The following is a 27,178-nucleotide window of genomic DNA, read 5'->3' as shown; positions in this document are numbered from 1 at the left end:
TGCCTAGTTCCTTTCCCAATTTGCAACGATGAGCTAAGACTGATCAGTCGGCCACATGAGACAGCTAGTCACTTTGAAGGATCAAACTGCACCTCAAACAATAAATGATGGAAAGCTTTATGATTTGACGATTTATGATTAAATTATGCTTACAAATTTATGCTAGCTTATTTTGAATAAAATTATGATTTTCAATGGATGTGCTTGTATATGTATTATCTGTTACTTATGTTTACAACGTGTTGAGTCATTAGACTCACTAAATTTGAATGTTGCAGGTGAAGATGAGATTGAGGGAGGCGCTGACGCTTGAGTGGATCGAGTCCGGCAGTATACTCTTGAGAGACATTATTTTCCGCATTAACTTGATAGTTAAATTTTAAAGATTTTGTTAAAAGTGATTAGAGATTTTCATGCTTTATTTTGAAGTTTAAATTTAGGAGTATTTTAAGGATGACGTATGATTTTGGTGGTTGACGATTTATGGATTTTTATGCATTAGGAACTTTTTAATGTTGAGTGATTTTAAATGAATGATTCAAATTTATGAGTATAAAAGGAAAAACTTAAGTAGGATTTTAAGGTTTAAAAGTAGTGGACGTTTCACCTTCTTTTATTTTCGTTTTTATGGCAAAATATGAACAAAACTTGAGTTTTTATGTTTCTAAATTCATGATTATGATGCACAAAAGGGCTCCCATGATAGGTCCATGGGAATGGACGTTTTTCAACATGTTAAAGGGTCCATAGATGCATGTATAAGGGCTGGACAGTAGGGATGCAAGAGCTGAACGAAAACTTGGGTTCTAAGGAACTAGGGTTTTCGAAGTTGGATACTAAAAGGGCATGGCTGTGGGCTGCTGTTGGGGCATGTTCGGGGGTCCTAATAGGGTCTAGTCATGGTCCTAGACAGGCTAAGGGAAGGCTAGTGCAAGGGCCCAGGCTAGAGCCGTGAGGCTTGGGCGCGCAAGCCATGTAAGGATTGGGTTGGGGGGCTGTGGGTTGTAGGCTCCTTAAGCTCGATCTAGTAGGGTCTCTAGGGTCGGGCATGGTCATAGGATGGTTGGTGGCCTGGACATGGTTGTTAGGGTCTAGGCTTGAAGGAACTCATGGTTTCTTCAAGTTAGGATTTTCGAAAAAGGTGCAGAAAAATTTAGTAGGTTTTTAGGATTTTCCGAGGGTTCTAAACGACTTGATTTGGGTTCAACAAGGGTTAGTTAGGTGTTAATAAGATATGGTTCAAGTTTGGTTAAATTTCGAGTCTCTTCGAGATAAAATCGGGATGTAGGTTCAAGTTTTAAAACAAATTGGGAAATTAGTTGATGAGCTTAATTTTACGTCTAAAAATGTTTATGGGTGTAGGTTTTATGGTAAGTTTGGATGGATTTGGGTCGTCGTTTTAAGGTCTAAGGGTAAATTGGGAGAGTTAGGGCTTCAGGGACAAAATAGTCATTTTACACCTGAAAAATTTTAGACGTCCTGGCAGTGCCTTGAATACTGTAATGAATGATAAAATGTTTATTTTGAAATTTTATGGGATTTTATGATGAGAAACAATAAATGCTAAAAGATATGTTGTATGATTGGTTTAAAAGAAAATGATATTATTGCATGTATTTTTATAAAGTGATGGAAACGAGGAAAAACATTTGGAAAGAAGTGATTTAATTTTGATGATAAGAAAATGGGGATTCGTGACGGACGAGGCCCAGAGGGAGCCTATTTATGGGAGAAGGCCTCAAAGGGACCCCGACGATCGAATTTTCTTCGAAAGGATATGATGATATGTAAGGCCAAGGCTTAATTGACGGACGAGGATGTCGCTGATATCCCCACCGACTATAGGCCAAGGAACATAATGGAAAAGTGGTTAATGTTGCCTCGCCGCCTGGTACTATAGTTACAGCTGAGATTGATCAGTCGACCGAAGGATAACGATCCGAATTCAGTAAAAGAGAAATTTATACGTATATGATAAAATGAGAAAGGATATGATGAAAAGAAAAATGATTTAAAGTTATGCATGTTTATGAAAACTATTTTATTAAAAGTATCTTTCGTTGTTGCTTGTGAACATATGTGTATTATTTGTTATCATGGTTAAGGTTTGCTGAGTCAATAGACTCACTAGGTGTGATCGATGCAGGTGAGCATGATGTTGTTGATGATGGAGGACTTGATGGTTGAACTAGCTGGACTGATGGTGCATATAACCCGAGGACATTTTCTAGTTCTCCGCATTAAGATTACTTTAAATATTTTATGACTTTATGCTTTTGAGTGGTTTTGAGAGATTTAAGAGTTTATGCTTTATTTTGAAAAATGCTAGTTTTATATTTTGGTTTACGATTTATGATTTTATGTTTTCCATACGTTCTTTTGTATTTTCAAATAATAGATTGATTGGTTTATTTAAAATGCTGCAAAAATATATTAAAGATACATATATATATATTTATATATATAATATACTATACTATATATATATATATATATATGTATAGTATATTTCGACCAAATGGAAGTATAGGAAGGAAAAAAATTCTAGTATATTTTGAAGATAAATGAGTAGTGGACGTTTCACAAATGGTATAAGACTATGATCTTAAGAGTGAGACTCTCATTGCTTTGTGTGATAATTCAAGAAAAAAAGACATTTCAAAAAATACAGTACAAGACTCTTGAACAAAACACACTGACATTAAGCATCATTTTATTCGAGATTTAGTATAGAACGATTTGATTCGTATGGAATTTGTTGGGACTAATAACCAATTGATTGATATATTCACAAAAACATTAGATTTCGGGAGATTTTCCAATCTAAGGAATCTCTCATCATGTGTGAATTCTGATCACTCGCGGATGTTGTCTTGAATGTTACTTAAGACAACACTCAACATGCATGAGCTTTTTAGGACATTAGGAATTATACATCTTTCATTTATTTTGTCCTATGTGAAGTTTGAACTATGCTGGTTAATTTCTGATGTGCTTTCAACTTTTCACTTCTATTTAAATCAACAGACTTGGTAATGAGATGTGCTCTGCCTTAGTCACAAAGTATTCCATGATCGTCTCATGTGAAAAGTGGCTTCAGAAGATTAAGCAATTAAAAAAAAAAAAAAAAGAGGATCAGAAGAAAAGAATGGCAAAGATACTTAAAAGAGTCCAAATGAAGACTGTTCTTTTAGTATGAATGCTACCTTTTCGGAATCAAAAACAGAAATCATACAAAAAAAATTGAAAAAGCTACCTAAAGGAGTCCAATGAATATTGTTCCTCTAGCGTGATAACTACCACTTCTGGATAAAAATAAAGTGGGAATGGCTCTGTGTGTGCAGGAAAATCAATTTGTTTTTTGAGATTGGAAGTGCTCTCGAGAGATGTTGCCAGCGTTAGTGAAAACTTTTCATTTGTGAATACATCACATTCGTGTTATGACATTTCTATTATGTTCCTTTACTTTTTTAGGCATAATTAGGTAATGTATATATATAGATTTGTGAATATTTTCTGCTCAGGAGGTTATAAGTTTTCAACATGGGACATTTGGTGAAAAACACTATTTTTATAAAAATAAATATTTATGATCTCTGATGTTTGAGTGGGTCTTAGTCGACGTGAGTTAATAATTCTTATAAAACTTTTGGAAACAATTATGCTAGATTATTGCCTTACTTTTGTTGATATTTTTCTAAAATTTAAAAAATTCAACCGTTAAATTTTTGTTACTGCTGGTGAGTTCTGTTCAATCTGTTAAGAGATGAAGGACTACTCTTACGCTAATTTTGTTACCGTTGAACAGACTGTTGTTTAACCCTTGCCTATTAATTTCACTTATTCAAATTCTTCTTTGTATTATTCGCTCAGATATTTCTTGTATTCTGATTAACTCTCCGCGTAAATTCTATTGATTAATCTCACTCTCTCCAAATTTATCAATGATAGGAAAGTGTTTTGACTCTCACGATATTCTAAGTGAGATGAGTTATAAGAAGGATTTTATACCCAGTGTGAAAACACCGGAAGTGGAGATCCATACATCAACCATGGAAATTGTTTCCGCACCGGAGATGCCAACTCCTCTTGAAACGATTGCTCCAGGTGAACTCGGGAATGAAATTGATGTTGAAAATCTGCCTGGTTTTTCTGTAGAGAACCAGGTGTTTCCTCCACAGCCTCAAGTCCATTGATCAAAACGCCAAGCGAGATTGTCATATGCTACACCGTTGATAGGTGTCGTTTTCACGTATTTTGTGAGTCGTTAAAGCCTTATTTATGAATATTTTGTTATGTTGATTTGAATTTAGTTATTTTAAGTCCTATTGTGCGTCATGCTCAAATCTTATAGGATTTGGTTTGATTTACAGGTAAGTTGATAAAAAAAAGATGAATTATATTGAGGCAAAAAAATGCGAGCAAGGCGGCTAGGGCGAGTGGATTTACCTACCCCAACACGAAATTTAAATTAGAAGTTATACGAGCTAGGTGTGCTGGATGGTTGTTTTTATCCACCCTAGCACGCGTGAGGAAAATAGTTTGGCCAAGTTGCGAGACATGAGAACTGGGGCAAGCAATTTCAGCCGCCCCAGCGTGAGTAATAAGAAAAAAACATTGTTTGATTTCTTTCCATTCTTTCTTGATGATATCTACTTAGAAAAGCCCTAGCACATTTTTTTGGAGGAGTATCAGTTTTTATCAGCAAGGCAGAGCTGCCGCATACAAGGAGAAAACAACTAGAGTCGAGGAAACTTGAAGAATTCGAGATTTTCGGGCAGCGTGTCTTCCGTTATTCAATTACCCTAGTATTTTTAGTTTAAGAACTTTCATTTAATTATTTTTTTCATATTTTAGTAGCTAAACTCATTTTATTGCTGGGATTCAAGGGAATTCTACCCCGAACGGTTGTTTTAATAAATTTAATCATCGAATTTTGCTGTATTCTTTATTATATTATTATTCTTCTTTGAATTATTGAGGTCTACCTAACTTTGATAATATTTTATATTGAGATTGAGTTAGAGAGAATAAGTTGCAATAGGAAAACATAATATAATCAATGAATTTACAATTTGATAGTCACAGTCCAATAGGTCGAAAGTTAGGAGATTCCATAAATCGTGCATGCAATTCACCTTTGATGACGTTTAATTATTTCATTATGTCAAATTAGTTTAACATAACTTGAGAAAGTGTATTAATTATTTAGGGAATCTTGTCAAATGAAATGAACAATGGTCGAGATTAAGTGTTGAAAATAATGAGAGTAGGTGAACCAAGATTCTCAACAAATTTATTTCTCGTTTGATGTAAACATTCATTTATATTGCTTAGTTAATAGTTGAGCTAGTTAGTTAATTAAATTCCAGTTGTAAATATCTCATTGCAAATTATCATTTGCTAAAGAATATATAATTGAAAATATTATTTGTGTTATACAGTCTGGGTGGAATGCTATCCGTATTTTTTATACTATATTATAACTTGCATTATGCACTTGCGATCACTTTGAGCTTGAATTTTTAAATAATTTTTACTGGGGATTTTTTGTGCAAGAAAATTTTGATCAAGTTTTTCGCACATTTGTTCGGGACTATTAATTCACAATTTTATATTAAGGTATTTATTTTAGTATTATTTTTTATTTCATTTTTCCTGATCTAATACCTCGTTGTTATTCTAAATATCTCTTTCGGTGTATGGCAAGATCACTTGACGTCGAATTTGATCAGTTTGATCCTGAGATCGAAAGAACTTTTTGCAGAATAAGACAACAACATCGAATCAAAGACATAATGGACAGGAACGAAGATGAAAAGGAGCATAATGAAGAGCAGCGCATCGAAGAGCCAAGACGCATACCCATATTAGAGTATGCACAACCTTCCCTGGATGGGAGACGCCCAAGCACAGTACGACCGACTGTGCGGGCAAATAAGTTTGAAATCAAGTCAGCCATCATCCAATGATTCAGAATACGGTCCAATTAGGGTAAAATGCACTGGATGAGCCCCAACACTCACATAGCGGATTTTCTTGAAATTTGCGATATTTTAAGCACAATGGAGTTTCTGATAATGTTATTCATTTACTCTTATTCTCTTCTTTGTTAAAAGACAAAGCTAAAGCTTGGTTGAATCGTCTGCTTGTAGGTTCAATAACAACTTGTGAAGCCATGGCCGAGGCATTCCTCATTCAATATTTTCCTCCATCGAAGACCATGAAGTTGCGAGCTGACATTACTACCTTCGCCCAATTTGAGCAGGAGTCACTCTATGAAGCATGAGAGCGCTACAAGGATTTACTGTGGAGATGCCCACATCATGAGTTGCATCTTAGATTAGTAGTACAAACTTGGGATACAATTATGTATTTATAAATATGGTATCAAGGGTTGATAAAAAAATAACAGAGTTTGCAGACAAATACACACAAAAAGTTCACCAAAATTATCCCCCCTTCCAAGAAACCTTTCAGCTACCTTAAAGAATTTTGAGAAAAATTTCGGCCAAGAGTAGCTTCCGCCGCCGGCTCTGCACCGACTCCGGATTTCCAAAATTTTGGGGTTCCCACTCTCAACTCAAAATTTTTGCGATTACTAGTGCAATCCAAACAAAGAACACAGTCTCTAGACGATCAAAATGCATATATCCATTCGGAAGGAGATATAAGAAGGGCCATGTCTGCTAATCTCGGATTGGTTTAGAGACCATGTTTAAAATGCACAGGTATACAATCTAAATACCCTAATGATGTTTGAATAATATACGACACTCAAAAAACGTTTCGAGCGTCGAAACTAAAAATTTAAATTTCTCGTACACCAACAATACAGTATAGCTAGCTAGCATCCTTAGATTCCAGAAATGCACAAGATTGTTTGCAAATTTTCACTGCCACTTCCAAGAAAAAATTTAATTTGATGTGGAAGATTTAGTTTGAATTCACTAAAAAGCTTGAATTTTTCTAAATCTTCTTTGACTGGTTGTCAGCAGGTTATCGTATCCATCGCCGCTCGATTAAGAAACCGTTGTTGAAGTATGGTGACTATGATTTTGCGTTTGATCAACTTGTTCTGGAATGATACTAATCAAAGATAGAGAGAAAACAAGGAAGTGCCAATCTGGATTCATCAAAGATAATGAATCAAGTTATTGTTTTATTTCTTCACACTTTAACAGCTTATAAATCTAACCATTTTCTCATATAATATAGTCCATAGTTTAAGGGATACCATGTACATGTGTAAATACGCATTCCATGATCAAATAACACTTTCGATTAAAAATTATTATCAGAATCAATGTCACGTCTTCGATTAGCGTACAATTATTGAGAAAAGCTAACGTACAATTATTGGGTAAAGAGCAATAAATTTGTCTCGCTGAGAATGCAACCAAAACATAATGCTTGAGAACTATGATACGGTTCAAAATAATATTTGAATCACGCTATAAACAATTTATCAGTAGTTATTTTTTGGTAAAATGGCATACTTCAGATACCACGGCTGGCCATTTCCTCCTCCGCAATTGTCAAGATTTACACACATCATCATATCAGAATATAACGGCCTCGATGTCTTCCTATAATGCAGCTTAAAACCATTTTGACAATTTCAAACTTCTACATTTATTTAGATTGTAAAAATATATTCCTCCCATACGGGTAAATAAGACAAGAATAATCATAAGATGATCAAACCCACAAACCATGATTTCATCCAACAACGTGAATTCGACGCAAAAAACGACAAAATACAACACCATCACCCCACCCCAATGTTGTAATGAAAGAAATTATACAAAAAAGACACGTCCAAAAAGTTGAATCTACCTCTTGAATCTGATCAAACAACTTCTACAACTGATTATGTAAACAAGATCATATCCACCTTATCTCACATAAAATTAAATTCTGGAAAAAAACAACTGTAAATATCAATTTTTCACCTATATTACAAACCAAATGCAAAATCTTTACGCTCCAATTACAGATAAAAGCTTTAAAGCTACAATCTTGGAGAAAGAATTCATCTTGGTTTCTGATATACATCTGATTTTCACTTGTTGGTCAACTCTAACCAATGTTAAAAGTATAATTTCTGTAAAAATTACTTCCAGCTTCTCTTTGGCCTGAAATTTTCGTATAAAAAAACGAAATAACTACGTTTATTAAGTTATGATGCAGAAGTTCACTATCATCCTCATTATAGTCAAAAAAATCGCGGAATTCCATCCCTTGGAACATCTTTCTGAGTTCAAAATCCATCCCTCGCTGTGCCATCTTCACATATTCTGATTCGGGAAGGAAAACTCGATATCTACTTCTCACTTTATTTAATTCACAAATGAAATCATTAGCGGATTCTCCTGGTTTTTGGACCACCCTTGACAAATCCGCTATACTAATATCAGGTACTGTTCCGAAGAATTGTGTATGGAATTGACGTTCCATATCATGCCAAGTCATAATAGAATTTTGAGATAGCGTCGCATACCAAGTGAAAGCAGTGCTAGTCAAAGAATTGGGGAACAATCGAAACTTATAACTAGAAAAATTCTCCAAATTTGCTAAACCCCAACATTGGATCGTAAACCTTGCTACATGTTCCACGCTAGATTGACCATCTTCCCCAGAGTAAAAATGAAGTCTGGAATGTGGTATCCTCGTGGATAAGGGTTGTAACGATCAACAATGTCGGGATATGGTTTTTGAAACTCTAGTCAGTTGATTGGCCTCACTCCTGGGCCATACAACTCTTGAATAACATCATGTACCGTGTCAAAATCCAACAATGGAGTTTGTTGTAACTGATGTGGGGAATAGATTGCCCCTCGAAGGTTATTCCCCAAATTTTGTACTGCATACCCGCGCATTTCCATAATCACCATACATCCCTGGATGCAAGTTAGGAGACGTCACAAAGAATATATTACTGGTCACTTGTTTATTGTTACTGCAATTTTGGTATTTCAACCCCAATTCCTCATCCCTTTTGTGCGGAGGAGTGTACCTTCCTTCCCTGGCATATTCAGGAATCGGTGCTTCTCCCAAGCGGCGATTTTCACCTGCTTGAGAAATCTCGATCCTTGGCCTTGATCTTAAAACAGTTTAGTGTCAGTTTCTTGAAGTTTATATTTTTCTGGTGTAATAATCTCGCCTTTTGCAGACTTTCTCAATTACTTTACTTTTGCCACAAATTCCATCATGAAAGTAGTGAGAGCTTTGGTAATTTATTTAAGATCACTGCGAATATTTCTCTCCATGGTCAATATGAATTTTTTTGAAGCCCCATCGCCACCAGAAACTGCAACTCCTTTCTTCACAGCCTCTTCTTCGAAGTGTACGAGTCTTTCAACCATTCTTCCATCTGCATCAGTTTCTTCCTCTTGTGAGCGACGAACTTTCTCCTGTGATGGAGGAATTTCTTTATTCTTCTCAGTACGCTTTGGAGGCCTTTGGTCCCACTGGGCGTGACAATTTATTTCTCACAAAAATTGCGAGGCATGCCAGGCACGTGATCGTGTCAAAGTTGTGAAATGATCCGACTCCTTTAACCAAACGTTGTATGTCTCAATTCGGTCGTAAGTTCTAACTCCTTCGAAATGGCTCAAAAACGCAAACACAAAATGAGGAATATGAAAAAATTACAGGAGGAATCCATTAACAACATCAAATATAATTATGTTGTTGTGAAATTGGTCAACACTTTTACAAGAAAGTTGAAGGAATATGTAAAACTTCAAATATTTGACTGCTGAAAATTGAAATAAACAGACATAGAATTGAGAAAATTCTTCATGACGTAGCTTTTGTTGGATGTGTTTGTTGTGTTCTTCTTTCTGATACTTCTTCTGCTTTTGTCACACTCCACGGGGGAGTTTCAACCACATTCCACGATCACTCACGTTGGGTAATGGCTCAACTCCTCGTATTGTGCTTTTCTTGTACCAACTGCCTGCAACTTTTGTGGGCTTGGTATCTGTTGGGCTGTGGCTTGGAATTCCATGGGCTTTGGTAAATCTTGTGGGCTTAGCTTATTTTAGGTATAACAATTATGATTAAAAATAAAATGAAAAATATTTTGAAGAATATGAATTGACTGTAACAAAAAAGATATGATATATGATTATTGGGAATATCGTGAAGAAGAAGGTCCCAGAGGGAACCTGTTTACGGGAGAAGGCCCCAGAAGGAGCCAACGATCGTATTTTCATTTTACGTAGGTGCCTAGTTTCTTTCCCAATTTGCAACGATGAGCTAAGACTGATCAGTCGACCACATGAGACAGCTAGTCACTTTCAAGGATTATACTTCACCCAAAACGATAAATGATGGAAAGCTTTATGAATTGACGATTTATGATTAAATTATGCTTACAAATTTATGCTAGCTTATTTTGAATAAAAGTATGATTTTCAATGCATGTGCTTGAATAAGTATTATTTGTTACTTATGTTTACAACGTGTTGAGTCATTAGACTCACTAGGTTTGAATGTTGCAGGTGAAGATGAGATTGAGGAAGACGCTGACGCTTGAGTGGATCGAGTCCGACAGTATACTCTTGAGGGACATTATTTCCCGCATTAGCTTGATAGTTAAATTTTAATGATTTTGTTAAAAGTGATTAGAGATTTTCATGCTTTATTTAGAGGTTTAAATTTTGGAGTATTTTAAAGGTTCACGTATGATGTTAGTGGTTGATGATTTATGTATTTTTATGCATTAGAAACTTTTTAATGTTGAGTTATTTTAAATGAATGATTCAAATTTATGAGTATAAAAGAAAAAAATTAAGTAGGATTTTAAGGTTTAAAAGTGTTTGACGTTTCACCTCCTTTTATTTTCGTTTTTATGGCAAAATATGATTAAACCTTGAGTTTTTATGTTTCTAAATTCATGATTATGATGCACAAAGAGGCTACCATGATAGGGCTTTGGGAAGGGACGTTTTTAAACATGTTAAAGGGTCCACAGATGCATGTACAAGGGCTGGACAGTAGGGATGCAAGAGCTGAACGAAAACTTGGGTTTTAAGGAACTAGGGTTTTGGAATTTGGATACTAGAAGGGCATGGATGTGGGCTGCTGTTGGGGCATGTTCACCTGTCCTAATAGGGTCTAGTCATGGTACTAGACAGGCTAAGGGAAGGCTGGTGCAAGGGCTTAGGCTGGAGCCGTGAGGCTTGGGCGCCCAAGACATGTAAGGATCGGGTTGGGGGGCTGTGGGTTGTAAGCTACTTAAGCTCGATCCAGCAGGGTCTCTAGGGTCGGGCATGGTCATAGGATGGTTGGTGGGCTGGACATGGTGGTTAGAGTGTAGGCTTGAAAGAACTCATGGTTTCTTCAAGTTAGTGTTTTCGAAAAAGGTGCAGAAAAATTTAGTAGGTTGAGGACTTTCCGAGGGTTCTAAACGACTTGAATTGGGTTCAAAAAGGGTTAGTTAGGTGTTAATAAGCTATGGTTCAAGCTTGGTTAAGTTTCGAGTCGATTCGGGATAAAACCGGGATGTAGATTCAAGTTTTAAAACAAATTGGGAAATTAGTTGAGGAGCTTAATTTTACGTCTAAAAAATATTTATGGGCGTATTTTAAGGTGTTATGGTAAGTTTGGATGGATTTAGTTCGTCGTTTTAAAGTCTAATGATAAATTAGGAAAATTAGGGCTTCAGGGACAAAACTGTCATTTTACACCTGAAAAATTTTAGACGTCCTGGCAGTGCCCTGAATACTGTAATGAATGATAAAATGTTTATTTTGAAATTTTTGGGATTTTATGATGAGAAACAATAAATGATAAACGATATGTTGTATGTTTGGTTTAAAAGAAAATGATATTATTGCATGTATTTTTATAAAGTGATTGAAACGAGGAAAAATATTTGGAAAGAAGTGATTTAATTGTGAAGATAAGAAAATGGGGGTTCGTGACTGACTAGGCCCCAGAGAGAGCCCATTTATGGGAGAAGGCCTCAGAGGGAGCCTGGCGATCGAATTTCCATCGAAAGGATATGATGATAAGTAAGGCCAAGGCTTAATTAACGAGTGAGGATGTCGCTGATGTCCCCACCGACTATATGCCAAGGAACATAATGGAAAAGTGGTTAATGTTGCCTCGTCGCCTGGTACTATTGTTACAGCTGAGATTGATCAATCGATCGAATAATGAAATTATGGTCACAATTAACGATCCGAATTCAATAAAAGAGAAATTTATACATATATGATGAAATGAGAAAGGGCATGATGAAAGGAAAAAGGATTTAAAGTTATGCATGTTAATGAAAAGCTATTTTATTAAAAGTATCTTTCACTGTTTCTTATAAACATAAATGTATTATTTGTTATCATGGTTAAGGTTTGCTGAGTCAATAGACTCACTAGGTGTGATCGATGGAGGTAAGCATGATGTTGTTGATGATGGAGGACTAGATGGTTGAACTAGCTGGACTGATGGTGCATATAACCCGATGACATTTTCTAGTTTTCCGCATTAAGATTACTTTAAATATTTTATAACTTTATGCTTTTGAGAGATTTAAGAGTTTATGCTTTATTTTGATAAATGCTTGTTTTAGATTTTTGTTTACGATTTATGGTTTTATGTTTTGCATACGTTCTTTTTGGATTTTCAAATAATAGGTTGATTGGTTTATTTTAAATGCTGCAAAAGTATATTTAAAAATACATATACATATATATATATGTGTGTGTGTGTATATATATATGTATAGTATATTTCGGCCGAATGAAAGTATAGGAATAAAAAAAATTTCTAATATATTTTAAAGATAAACGAGTAGTGGACGTTTCACAAATGGTAGAAGACTATGATCTTAAGAGTGAGACTCTCATTGCGTACTGTGATATTTCAAGAAAAAATGACATTTCAAAAAATCCAGTACAATACTCTTGAACAAAAACCACTGACATTAAGCATCATTTTATTCGAGATTTATTATAGAAAGATTTGATTCGTATGGAATTTGTTGGGACTAATAACCAATTGATGGATATATTAACAAAAACATTAGATTTCAAAAGATTTTCCAATCTAAGGAAATCTCTCATCATGTGTGAATTCTGATCACTCACGGATGTTGTCTTGAATGTTACTTAAGACAACACTCAATATGCATGAGCTTTTTAGGACATTAGGAATTATACATCTTTCATTTATTTTGTCCTATGTGAAGTTTGTATGATGCTGGCTAATTTTTTATGTGCTTTCAACTTTTCACTTCTATTTCAATCAACACACTGGGTCATGAGATGTGCTCTGTCTTAGTCACAAAGTACTCCATGATGTGTCTCATGTTAAAAGTGGCTTGAGAAGATTAAGCAATTAAAAAAGAAGGAGGATTCAGTTCTCTATCAGAAGAAAAGAATGGCAAAGATACTTAAGAGAGTCCAAATGAAGACTGTTCTTTTAGTATGAAAGCTATCTCTTCGGAATCAAAAACAGAAATCATAAAAAAAGAAAATGGAAAAAGCTACGTAGAGGAGTCCAATGAATATTGTTCCTCTAGCGTGATAGCTACCACTTCTGGATAAAAATAAAGTGCGAATGGGCTCTGTGTGTGCAGGAAAATCAAATTTTTTTTTTTTGAGATTGGAAGTGCTCTCAGGAGATGTTGCCAGCATTAGTGAAAACATTTCATTTGTGAATACATCACATTCGTGTTATGACATTTCTATTACGTTCCTTTATTTTTTTAGGCATAATTAGGTAATGTATATATATAGATTTGTAATATTTTCTGCTCAGGAGGTTATAAATTTTCAACATGGGAAATTTGGTGAAAAACCCTATTTTTCTAAAAATAAATATTTATGATCTCTGATGATTGAGTGGATTTAAATCGACGTTAGTTAATTATTCTTATAAAAATTTTGGGAAACAATATGCTAGATTATTGCCTTACTTTTGCTGATATTTTTCTAAAATTTTAAAAATTCACCCGTTAAATTTTTGTTACCGCTTGTGAGTTCTGTGCAATCTGTTAAGAGATGAAGGACTACTCTTACGCTAATTTTGTTACCGTTGAACAGATAGTTGTTTAACCCTTGCCTATTAATTTCACTTATTCATATTCTTCTTATATTATTCGCTCAGATGTTTCTTGTATTCTGATTAACTCTCTGCATAAATTCTATTGATTAATCTCACTCTCTCCAAATTTAACAATGACAGGAAAGTGTTTTGACTCTCACGATATTCGAAGTGAGATGAGTTATAAGAAGGATGTTATACCCAGTGTGAAAAAACCGGAAGTGGAGATCCATACATCGGCCAAGGAAATTGTTTCCGCACCGGAGATGCCAACTCCTCTTGAAACGATTGCTCCAGGTGAACTCGGGAATGAAATTGATGTTGAAAATCTGCCTGGTTTTCTGTAGTGAACCAGGTGTTTCCTCCACCGCCTCAAGTCCATTGATCAAAACGCCAAGCGAGATTGTCATATGCTATACCGTTGATATGTGTCGTTTTCACGTATTTTGTGAGTCGTTAAAGCCTTGTTTATGCATATTTTGTTATGTTGATTTGAATTTAGTTGTTTTAAGTCCTATTATGCGTCATGCTCAAATCTTATAGGATTTGGTTTGATTTATAGGTAAGTTGATCAAAAAAAGATGAATTGAGGCAAAAAAATGCGAGCAAGGCGCGCTAGGGCGAGTGAATTTACCTACCCCAACACGAAATTTAAATTAGAATATATACGAGCTAGGTGTGCTGGATGGTTGTTTTTATCCACCCTAGCACGCGTGAGAAAAAGAGTTTGGCCAATTTGCGATACATGAGTACTGGGGCGGGCAATTTCAGCCGCCCCGGCGTGAGTAATAAGAAAAAAACATTGTTTGATTTCTTTCCATTCTTTGATGATATCTACTTAGAAAAGGCCTAGCACATTTTTTTAGAGGAGGATCAGTTTTTATCAGTAGGGGAGAGCTGCCGCATACAAGGAGAAAACAACTAGAGTTAAGGAAACTTGAAGAATTCGAGATTTTCGAGCAGTATGTCTTCCGTTATTCAATTACTCTAGTATTTTTAGTTTAAGAACTTCCATTTAATTATTTTTTTTGCATATTTTAGTATAGATTTTAGTAGCTAAACTCGTTTTATTGTTGGGATTCAAGGGGATCCTACCTCGAACGGTTGTTTTAATAAATTTAATCATCGACTTTTGCTTTATTCTTTATTATATTATTATTCTTCCTTGAATTATTGATGTCTAGCTAACTTTGATAATATTTTATATTGCGATTGAGTTAGAGAGAATAAGTTGCAATAGGAAAACAAATATAATCAGTGAATTTACAATTTGCATAGGCATATGAAATTGAATGCACGTTGATAGTCACAGTCCAATAGGTCGAAAGTTAGGAGATTCCATAAATCGTGCATGCAATTCACCTTTGATGACGTTTAATTATTTCATTATGTCAAATTAGTTTAATATAACTTGAGAAAGTGTATTAATTATTTTGGGAATCTTGTCAAATGAAACGAACAATGGTGGAGATTAAGTGTTGAAAATAGCGAGGGTAGGTGAACCAAGATTCCCAACAAATTTATTTCCCGTTTGATATAAACATTCATTTATATTGCTTAGTTAATAGTTGGCTAGTTAGTTAATTAAATTCCAGTTGTAAATATATCATTGCAAATTATCGTTTGCTAAAGAATATATAATTGAAAATATTATTTGTGTTTTACAGTCTGGGTGGAATGATATCCGTATTTTTTTAAACTATATTATAACTTGCATTATGCACTTGCGATCACTTTGAGCTTGAATTTTTAAATAATTTTTACTGGGATTTTTTGTGCAAGAAAATTTTGATCAAGTTTTTGGCACATTTGTCCGGGACTGTTAATTCACAATTTTATATTAAGGTATTTATTTTAGTATTATTTTTTATTTCATTTTTCTTGATCTGATACCTCGTTGTTATTCTAAATATCTCTTTCGATGTATGGCAACATCACTTGACGTCAAATTTGAGCAGTTTGATCCTGAGATCGAAAGAAATTTTTGCAGAATAAGACAACAATAACGAATCAAAGACATAATGGACATGAACGAACATGAAGAGGAGCATAATGAAGAGCAACGCATCGAGGAGCCAAGACGCATACCCATATTAGAGTATGCACAACCTTCCCTGGACGGGAGACGCCCAAGCATAGTAAGACCGACTGTGCGGGCAAATAAGTTTGAAATCAAGTCAGCCATCATCCAATTATTCAGAATACGGTCCAATTAGGGTAAAATGCACTGGATGAGCCCCAACACTCACATAGCGGATTTTCATGAAATTTACGATATTTTAAGCACAATAGAGTTTCTGATGATGTTATTCATTTACTCTTATTCTCTTTTTCATTAAAAGACAAAGGTAAAGTTTGGTTGAATCGTCTGCTTGTAGATTCAATAACAACTTGTGAAGCCATGGCCGAGGCATTCCTCATTCAATATTTTCCTCCATCGAAGACCATGAAGTTGCGAGCTGACATTACTACCTTCGCCCAATTTGAGCAGGAGTCACTCTATGAAGCATGAGAGCGCTACAAGGATTTACTGTGGAGATGCCCACATCATAAGTTGCATCTTAGATTAGTAGTACAAACTTGGGATACAATTATGTATTTATAAATATGGTATCAAGGGTTGATAAAAAAATAACAGAGTTTGCACACAAATACACACAAAAAGTTCACCAAAATTATCCCCCCTTCCAAGAAACCTTTCAGCCACCTTAAAGAATTTTGAGAAAAATTTCGGCCAAGAGTAGCTTCCGCCGCCGGCTCTGCATCGACTCCGGATTTCCAAAATTTTGGGGTTCCCACTCTCAACTCAAAATTTTTTGCGATTACTATTGCAATCCAAACAAAGAACACAGTCTCTAGACGATCAAAATGCATATATCCATTCGGAAGGAGATATAAGAAGGGCCATGTCTGCTAATCTCGGATTGGTTTAGAGACCATGTTTAAAATGCACAGGTATACAATATAAATACCCTAATGATGTTTGAATAATATACGACACTCAAAAAACGTTTCGAGCGTCGAAACTAAAAATTTAAATTTCTCGTACACCAACAATACAGTATAGCTAGCTAGCATCCTTAGATTCCAGAAATGCACAAGATTGTTTGCAAATTTTCACTGCCACTTCCAAGAAAAAATTTAATTTGATGTGGAAGATTTAGTTTGAATTCACTAAAAAGCTTGAATTTTTCTAAATCTTCTTTGACTGGTTGTCAGCAGGTTATCGTATCCATCGCCGCTCGATTAAGAAACCGTTGTTGAAGTATGGTGACTATGATTTTGCGTTTGATCAACTTGTTCTGGAATGATACTAATCAAAGATAGAGAGAAAACAAGGAAGTGCCAATCTGGATTCATCAAAGATAATGAATCAAGTTATTGTTTTATTTCTTCACACTTTAACAGCTTATAAATCTAACCATTTTCTCATATAATATAGTCCATAGTTTAAGGGATACCATGTACATGTGTAAATACGCATTCCATGATCAAATAACACTTTCGATTAAAAATTATTATCAGAATCAATGTCACGTCTTCGATTAGCGTACAATTATTGAGAAAAGCTAACGTACAATTATTGGGTAAAGAGCAATAAATTTGTCTCGCTGAGAATGCAACCAAAACATAATGCTTGAGAACTATGATACGGTTCAAAATAATATTTGAATCACGCTATAAACAATTTATCAGTAGTTATTTTTTGGTAAAATGGCATACTTCATATACCACGGCTGGCCATTTCCTCCTCCGCAATTGTCAAGATTTACACACATCATCATATCAGAATATAACGGCCTCGATGTCTTCCTATAATGCAGCTTAAAACCATTTTGACAATTTCAAACTTCTACATTTATTTAGATTGTAAAAATATATTCCTCCCATACGGGTAAATAAGACAAGAATAATCATAAGATGATCAAACCCACAAACCATGATTTCATCCAACAACGTGAATTCGACGCAAAAAACGACAAAATACAACACCATCACCCCACCCCAATGTTGTAATGAAAGAAATTATACAAAAAAGACACGTCCAAAAAGTTGAATCTACCTCTTGAATCTGATCAAACAACTTCTACAACTGATTATGTAAACAAGATCATATCCACCTTATCTCACATAAAACTAAATTCTGGAAAAAAACAACTGTAAATATCAATTTTTCACCTATATTACAAACCAAATGCAAAATCTTTACGCTCCAATTACAGATAAAAGCTTTAAAGCTACAATCTTGGAGAAAGAATTCATCTTGGTTTCTGATATACATCTGATTTTCACTTGTTGGTCAACTCTAACCAATGTTAAAAGTATAATTTCTGTAAAAATTACTTCCAGCTTCTCTTTGGCCTGAAATTTTCGTATAAAAAAACGAAATAACTACGTTTTTTAAGTTATGATGCAGAAGTTCACTATCATCCTCATTATAGTCAAAAAAATCGCGGAATTCCATCCCTTGGAACATCTTTCTGAGTTCAAAATCCATCCCTCGCTGTGCCATCTTCACATATTCTGATTCGGGAAGGAAAACTCGATATCTACTTCTCACTTTATTTAATTCACAAATGAAATCATTAGCGGATTCTCCTGGTTTTTGGACCACCCTTGACAAATCCGCTATACTAATATCAGGTACTGTTCCGAAGAATTGTGTATGGAATTGACGTTCCATATCATGCCAAGTCATAATAGAATTTTGAGATAGCGTCGCATACCAAGTGAAAGCAGTGCTAGTCAAAGAATTGGGGAACAATCGAAACTTATAACTAGAAAAATTCTCCAAATTTGCTAAACCCCAACATTGGATCGTAAACCTTGCTACATGTTCCACGCTAGATTGACCATCTTCCCCAGAGTAAAAATGAAGTCTGGAATGTGGTATCCTCGTGGATAAGGGTTGTAACGATCAACAATGTCGGGATATGGTTTTTGAAACTCTAGTCAGTTGATTGGCCTCACTCCTGGGCCATACAACTCTTGAATAACATCATGTACCGTGTCAAAATCCAACAATGGAGTTTGTTGTAACTGATGTGGGGAATAGATTGCCCCTCGAAGGTTATTCCCCAAATTTTGTACTGCATACCCGCGCATTTCCATAATCACCATACATCCCTGGATGCAAGTTAGGAGACGTCACAAAGAATATATTACTGGTCACTTGTTTATTGTTACTGCAATTTTGGTATTTCAACCCCAATTCCTCATCCCTTTTGTGCGGAGGAGTGTACCTTCCTTCCCTGGCATATTCAGGAATCGGTGCTTCTCCCAAGCGGCGATTTTCACCTGCTTGAGAAATCTCGATCCTTGGCCTTGATCTTAAAACAGTTTAGTGTCAGTTTCTTGAAGTTTATATTTTTCTGGTGTAATAATCTCGCCTTTTGCAGACTTTCTCAATTACTTTACTTTTGCCACAAATTCCATCATGAAAGTAGTGAGAGCTTTGGTAATTTATTTAAGATCACTGCGAATATTTCTCTCCATGGTCAATATGAATTTTTTTGAAGCCCCATCGCCACCAGAAACTGCAACTCCTTTCTTCACAGCCTCTTCTTCGAAGTGTACGAGTCTTTCAACCATTCTTCCATCTGCATCAGTTTCTTCCTCTTGTGAGCGACGAACTTTCTCCTGTGATGGAGGAATTTCTTTATTCTTCTCAGTACGCTTTGGAGGCCTTTGGTCCCACTGGGCGTGACAATTTATTTCTCACAAAAATTGCGAGGCATGCCAGGCACGTGATCGTGTCAAAGTTGTGAAATGATCCGACTCCTTTAACCAAACGTTGTATGTCTCAATTCGGTCGTAAGTTCTAACTCCTTCGAAATGGCTCAAAAACGCAAACACAAAATGAGGAATATGAAAAAATTACAGGAGGAATCCATTAACAACATCAAATATAATTATGTTGTTGTGAAATTGGTCAACACTTTTACAAGAAAGTTGAAGGAATATGTAAAACTTCAAATATTTGACTGCTGGAAATTGAAATAAACAGACATAGAATTGAGAAAATTCTTCATGACGTAGCTTTTGTTGGATGTGTTTGTTGTGTTCTTCTTTCTGATACTTCTTCTGCTTTTGTCACACTCCACGGGGGAGTTTCAACCACATTCCACGATCACTCACGTTGGGTCATGGCTCAACTCCTCGTATTGTGCTTTTCTTGTACCAACTGCCTGCAACTTTTGTGGGCTTGGTATCTGTTGGGCTGTGGCTTGGAATTCCATGGGCTTTGGTAAATCTTGTGGGCTTAGCTTATTTTAGGTATAACAATTATGATTAAAAATAAAATGAAAAATATTTTGAAGAATATGAATTGACTGTAACAAAAAAGATATGATATATGATTATTGGGAATATCGTGAAGAAGAAGGTCCCAGAGGGAACCTGTTTACGGGAGAAGGCCCCAGAAGGAGCCAACGATCGTATTTTCATTTTACGTAGGTGCCTAGTTTCTTTCCCAATTTGCAACGATGAGCTAAGACTGATCAGTCGACCACATGAGACAGCTAGTCACTTTCAAGGATTATACTTCACCCAAAACGATAAATGATGGAAAGCTTTATGAATTGACGATTTATGATTAAATTATGCTTACAAATTTATGCTAGCTTATTTTGAATAAAAGTATGATTTTCAATGCATGTGCTTGAATAAGTATTATTTGTTACTTATGTTTACAACGTGTTGAGTCATTAGACTCACTAGGTTTGAATGTTGCAGGTGAAGATGAGATTGAGGAAGACGCTGACGCTTGAGTGGATCGAGTCCGACAGTATACTCTTGAGGGACATTATTTCCCGCATTAGCTTGATAGTTAAATTTTAATGATTTTGTTAAAAGTGATTAGAGATTTTCATGCTTTATTTAGAGGTTTAAATTTTGGAGTATTTTAAAGGTTCACGTATGATGTTAGTGGTTGATGATTTATGTATTTTTATGCATTAGAAACTTTTTAATGTTGAGTTATTTTAAATGAATGATTCAAATTTATGAGTATAAAAGAAAAAAATTAAGTAGGATTTTAAGGTTTAAAAGTGTTTGACGTTTCACCTCCTTTTATTTTCGTTTTTATGGCAAAATATGATTAAACCTTGAGTTTTTATGTTTCTAAATTCATGATTATGATGCACAAAGAGGCTACCATGATAGGGCTTTGGGAAGGGACGTTTTTAAACATGTTAAAGGGTCCACAGATGCATGTACAAGGGCTGGACAGTAGGGATGCAAGAGCTGAACGAAAACTTGGGTTTTAAGGAACTAGGGTTTTGGAATTTGGATACTAGAAGGGCATGGATGTGGGCTGCTGTTGGGGCATGTTCACCTGTCCTAATAGGGTCTAGTCATGGTACTAGACAGGCTAAGGGAAGGCTGGTGCAAGGGCTTAGGCTGGAGCCGTGAGGCTTGGGCGCCCAAGACATGTAAGGATCGGGTTGGGGGGCTGTGGGTTGTAAGCTACTTAAGCTCGATCCAGCAGGGTCTCTAGGGTCGGGCATGGTCATAGGATGGTTGGTGGGCTGGACATGGTGGTTAGAGTGTAGGCTTGAAAGAACTCATGGTTTCTTCAAGTTAGTGTTTTCGAAAAAGGTGCAGAAAAATTTAGTAGGTTGAGGACTTTCCGAGGGTTCTAAACGACTTGAATTGGGTTCAAAAAGGGTTAGTTAGGTGTTAATAAGCTATGGTTCAAGCTTGGTTAAGTTTCGAGTCGATTCGGGATAAAACCGGGATGTAGATTCAAGTTTTAAAACAAATTGGGAAATTAGTTGAGGAGCTTAATTTTACGTCTAAAAAATATTTATGGGCGTATTTTAAGGTGTTATGGTAAGTTTGGATGGATTTAGTTCGTCGTTTTAAAGTCTAATGATAAATTAGGAAAATTAGGGCTTCAGGGACAAAACTGTCATTTTACACCTGAAAAATTTTAGACGTCCTGGCAGTGCCCTGAATACTGTAATGAATGATAAAATGTTTATTTTGAAATTTTTGGGATTTTATGATGAGAAACAATAAATGATAAACGATATGTTGTATGTTTGGTTTAAAAGAAAATGATATTATTGCATGTATTTTTATAAAGTGATTGAAACGAGGAAAAATATTTGGAAAGAAGTGATTTAATTGTGAAGATAAGAAAATGGGGGTTCGTGACTGACTAGGCCCCAGAGGGAGCCCATTTATGGGAGAAGGCCTCAGAGGGAGCCTGGCGATCGAATTTCCATCGAAAGGATATGATGATAAGTAAGGCCAAGGCTTAATTAACGAGTGAGGATGTCGCTGATGTCCCCACCGACTATATGCCAAGGAACATAATGGAAAAGTGGTTAATGTTGCCTCGTCGCCTGGTACTATTGTTACAGCTGAGATTGATCAATCGATCGAATAATGAAATTATGGTCACAATTAACGATCCGAATTCAATAAAAGAGAAATTTATACATATATGATGAAATGAGAAAGGGCATGATGAAAGGAAAAAGGATTTAAAGTTATGCATGTTAATGAAAAGCTATTTTATTAAAAGTATCTTTCACTGTTTCTTATAAACATAAATGTATTATTTGTTATCATGGTTAAGGTTTGCTGAGTCAATAGACTCACTAGGTGTGATCGATGGAGGTAAGCATGATGTTGTTGATGATGGAGGACTAGATGGTTGAACTAGCTGGACTGATGGTGCATATAACCCGATGACATTTTCTAGTTTTCCGCATTAAGATTACTTTAAATATTTTATGACTTTATGCTTTTGAGAGATTTAAGAGTTTATGCTTTATTTTGATAAATGCTTGTTTTAGATTTTTGTTTACGATTTATGGTTTTATGTTTTGCATACGTTCTTTTTGGATTTTCAAATAATAGGTTGATTGGTTTATTTTAAATGCTGCAAAAGTATATTTAAAAATACATATACATATATATATATGTGTGTGTGTGTATATATATATGTATAGTATATTTCGGCCGAATGAAAGTATAGGAATAAAAAAAATTTCTAATATATTTTAAAGATAAACGAGTAGTGGACGTTTCACAAATGGTAGAAGACTATGATCTTAAGAGTGAGACTCTCATTGCGTACTGTGATATTTCAAGAAAAAATGACATTTCAAAAAATCCAGTACAATACTCTTGAACAAAAACCACTGACATTAAGCATCATTTTATTCGAGATTTATTATAGAAAGATTTGATTCGTATGGAATTTGTTGGGACTAATAACCAATTGATGGATATATTAACAAAAACATTAGATTTCAAAAGATTTTCCAATCTAAGGAAATCTCTCATCATGTGTGAATTCTGATCACTCACGGATGTTGTCTTGAATGTTACTTAAGACAACACTCAATATGCATGAGCTTTTTAGGACATTAGGAATTATACATCTTTCATTTATTTTGTCCTATGTGAAGTTTGTATGATGCTGGCTAATTTTTTATGTGCTTTCAACTTTTCACTTCTATTTCAATCAACACACTGGGTCATGAGATGTGCTCTGTCTTAGTCACAAAGTACTCCATGATGTGTCTCATGTTAAAAGTGGCTTGAGAAGATTAAGCAATTAAAAAAGAAGGAGGATTCAGTTCTCTATCAGAAGAAAAGAATGGCAAAGATACTTAAGAGAGTCCAAATGAAGACTGTTCTTTTAGTATGAAAGCTATCTCTTCGGAATCAAAAACAGAAATCATAAAAAAAGAAAATAGAAAAAGCTACGTAGAGGAGTCCAATGAATATTGTTCCTCTAGCGTGATAGCTACCACTTCTGGATAAAAATAAAGTGCGAATGGGCTCTGTGTGTGCAGGAAAATCAAATTTTTTTTTTTTGAGATTGGAAGTGCTCTCAGGAGATGTTGCCAGCATTAGTGAAAACATTTCATTTGTGAATACATCACATTCGTGTTATGACATTTCTATTACGTTCCTTTATTTTTTTAGGCATAATTAGGTAATGTATATATATAGATTTGTAATATTTTCTGCTCAGGAGGTTATAAATTTTCAACATGGGAAATTTGGTGAAAAACCCTATTTTTCTAAAAATAAATATTTATGATGTCTGATGATTGAGTGGATTTAAATCGACGTTAGTTAATTATTCTTATAAAAATTTTGGGAAACAATATGCTAGATTATTGCCTTACTTTTGCTGATATTTTTCTAAAATTTTAAAAATTCACCCGTTAAATTTTTGTTACCGCTTGTGAGTTCTGTGCAATCTGTTAAGAGATGAAGGACTACTCTTACGCTAATTTTGTTACCGTTGAACAGATAGTTGTTTAACCCTTGCCTATTAATTTCACTTATTCATATTCTTCTTATATTATTCGCTCAGATGTTTCTTGTATTCTGATTAACTCTCTGCATAAATTCTATTGATTAATCTCACTCTCTCCAAATTTAACAATGACAGGAAAGTGTTTTGACTCTCACGATATTCGAAGTGAGATGAGTTATAAGAAGGATGTTATACCCAGTGTGAAAAAACCGGAAGTGGAGATCCATACATCGGCCAAGGAAATTGTTTCCGCACCGGAGATGCCAACTCCTCTTGAAACGATTGCTCCAGGTGAACTCGGGAATGAAATTGATGTTGAAAATCTGCCTGGTTTTCTGTAGTGAACCAGGTGTTTCCTCCACCGCCTCAAGTCCATTGATCAAAACGCCAAGCGAGATTGTCATATGCTATACCGTTGATATGTGTCGTTTTCACGTATTTTGTGAGTCGTTAAAGCCTTGTTTATGCATATTTTGTTATGTTGATTTGAATTTAGTTGTTTTAAGTCCTATTATGCGTCATGCTCAAATCTTATAGGATTTGGTTTGATTTATAGGTAAGTTGATCAAAAAAAGATGAATTGAGGCAAAAAAATGCGAGCAAGGCGCGCTAGGGCGAGTGAATTTACCTACCCCAACACGAAATTTAAATTAGAATATATACGAGCTAGGTGTGCTGGATGGTTGTTTTTATCCACCCTAGCACGCGTGAGAAAAAGAGTTTGGCCAATTTGCGATACATGAGTACTGGGGCGGGCAATTTCAGCCGCCCCGGCGTGAGTAATAAGAAAAAAACATTGTTTGATTTCTTTCCATTCTTTGATGATATCTACTTAGAAAAGGCCTAGCACATTTTTTTAGAGGAGGATCAGTTTTTATCAGTAGGGGAGAGCTGCCGCATACAAGGAGAAAACAACTAGAGTTAAGGAAACTTGAAGAATTCGAGATTTTCGAGCAGTATGTCTTCCGTTATTCAATTACTCTAGTATTTTTAGTTTAAGAACTTCCATTTAATTATTTTTTTTGCATATTTTAGTATAGATTTTAGTAGCTAAACTCGTTTTATTGTTGGGATTCAAGGGGATCCTACCTCGAACGGTTGTTTTAATAAATTTAATCATCGACTTTTGCTTTATTCTTTATTATATTATTATTCTTCCTTGAATTATTGATGTCTAGCTAACTTTGATAATATTTTATATTGCGATTGAGTTAGAGAGAATAAGTTGCAATAGGAAAACAAATATAATCAGTGAATTTACAATTTGCATAGGCATATGAAATTGAATGCACGTTGATAGTCACAGTCCAATAGGTCAAAAGTTAGGAGATTCCATAAATCGTGCATGCAATTCACCTTTGATGACGTTTAATTATTTCATTATGTCAAATTAGTTTAACATAACTTGAGAAAGTGTATTAATTATTTAGGGAATCTTGTCAAATGAAATGAACAATGGTCGAGATTAAGTGTTGAAAATAATGAGAGTAGGTGAACCAAGATTCTCAACAAATTTATTTCTCGTTTGATGTAAACATTCATTTATATTGCTTAGTTAATAGTTGAGCTAGTTAGTTAATTAAATTCCAGTTGTAAATATCTCATTGCAAATTATCATTTGCTAAAGAATATATAATTGAAAATATTATTTGTGTTATACAGTCTGGGTGGAATGCTATCCGTATTTTTTATACTATATTATAACTTGCATTATGCACTTGCGATCACTTTGAGCTTGAATTTTTAAATAATTTTTACTGGGGATTTTTTGTGCAAGAAAATTTTGATCAAGTTTTTCGCACATTTGTTCGGGACTATTAATTCACAATTTTATATTAAGGTATTTATTTTAGTATTATTTTTTATTTCATTTTTCCTGATCTAATACCTCGTTGTTATTCTAAATATCTCTTTCGGTGTATGGCAAGATCACTTGACGTCGAATTTGATCAGTTTGATCCTGAGATCGAAAGAACTTTTTGCAGAATAAGACAACAACATCGAATCAAAGACATAATGGACAGGAACGAAGATGAAAAGGAGCATAATGAAGAGCAGCGCATCGAAGAGCCAAGACGCATACCCATATTAGAGTATGCACAACCTTCCCTGGATGGGAGACGCCCAAGCACAGTACGACCGACTGTGCGGGCAAATAAGTTTGAAATCAAGTCAGCCATCATCCAATGATTCAGAATACGGTCCAATTAGGGTAAAATGCACTGGATGAGCCCCAACACTCACATAGCGGATTTTCTTGAAATTTGCGATATTTTAAGCACAATGGAGTTTCTGATAATGTTATTCATTTACTCTTATTCTCTTCTTTGTTAAAAGACAAAGCTAAAGCTTGGTTGAATCGTCTGCTTGTAGGTTCAATAACAACTTGTGAAGCCATGGCCGAGGCATTCCTCATTCAATATTTTCCTCCATCGAAGACCATGAAGTTGCGAGCTGACATTACTACCTTCGCCCAATTTGAGCAGGAGTCACTCTATGAAGCATGAGAGCGCTACAAGGATTTACTGTGGAGATGCCCACATCATGAGTTGCATCTTAGATTAGTAGTACAAACTTGGGATACAATTATGTATTTATAAATATGGTATCAAGGGTTGATAAAAAAATAACAGAGTTTGCAGACAAATACACACAAAAAGTTCACCAAAATTATCCCCCCTTCCAAGAAACCTTTCAGCTACCTTAAAGAATTTTGAGAAAAATTTCGGCCAAGAGTAGCTTCCGCCGCCGGCTCTGCACCGACTCCGGATTTCCAAAATTTTGGGGTTCCCACTCTCAACTCAAAATTTTTTGCGATTACTATTGCAATCC

The 27,178-nt window shown here is 35.1% G+C and overlaps 2 pseudogenes; both read right to left on the bottom strand.

Annotated features, from left to right (window-relative positions):
• Positions 1 to 6,234: 6,234 nt before the first annotated feature.
• On the bottom strand, positions 6,235 to 6,333 carry LOC142523555 (small nucleolar RNA R71; annotated as a pseudogene).
• A 20,465-nt stretch (positions 6,334 to 26,798) lies between these two features.
• On the bottom strand, positions 26,799 to 26,897 carry LOC142523554 (small nucleolar RNA R71; annotated as a pseudogene).
• Between the last annotated feature and the right edge of the window lie 281 nt (positions 26,898 to 27,178).

This window comes from Primulina tabacum, chromosome 13, assembly GCF_025594145.1.
Source record: "Primulina tabacum isolate GXHZ01 chromosome 13, ASM2559414v2, whole genome shotgun sequence".
Classification (NCBI taxonomy): Eukaryota; Viridiplantae; Streptophyta; class Magnoliopsida; order Lamiales; family Gesneriaceae; genus Primulina; species Primulina tabacum.
Note: the sequence above shows the minus strand (reverse complement) of the source record. Positions and strands in the feature narration are given on the sequence as shown.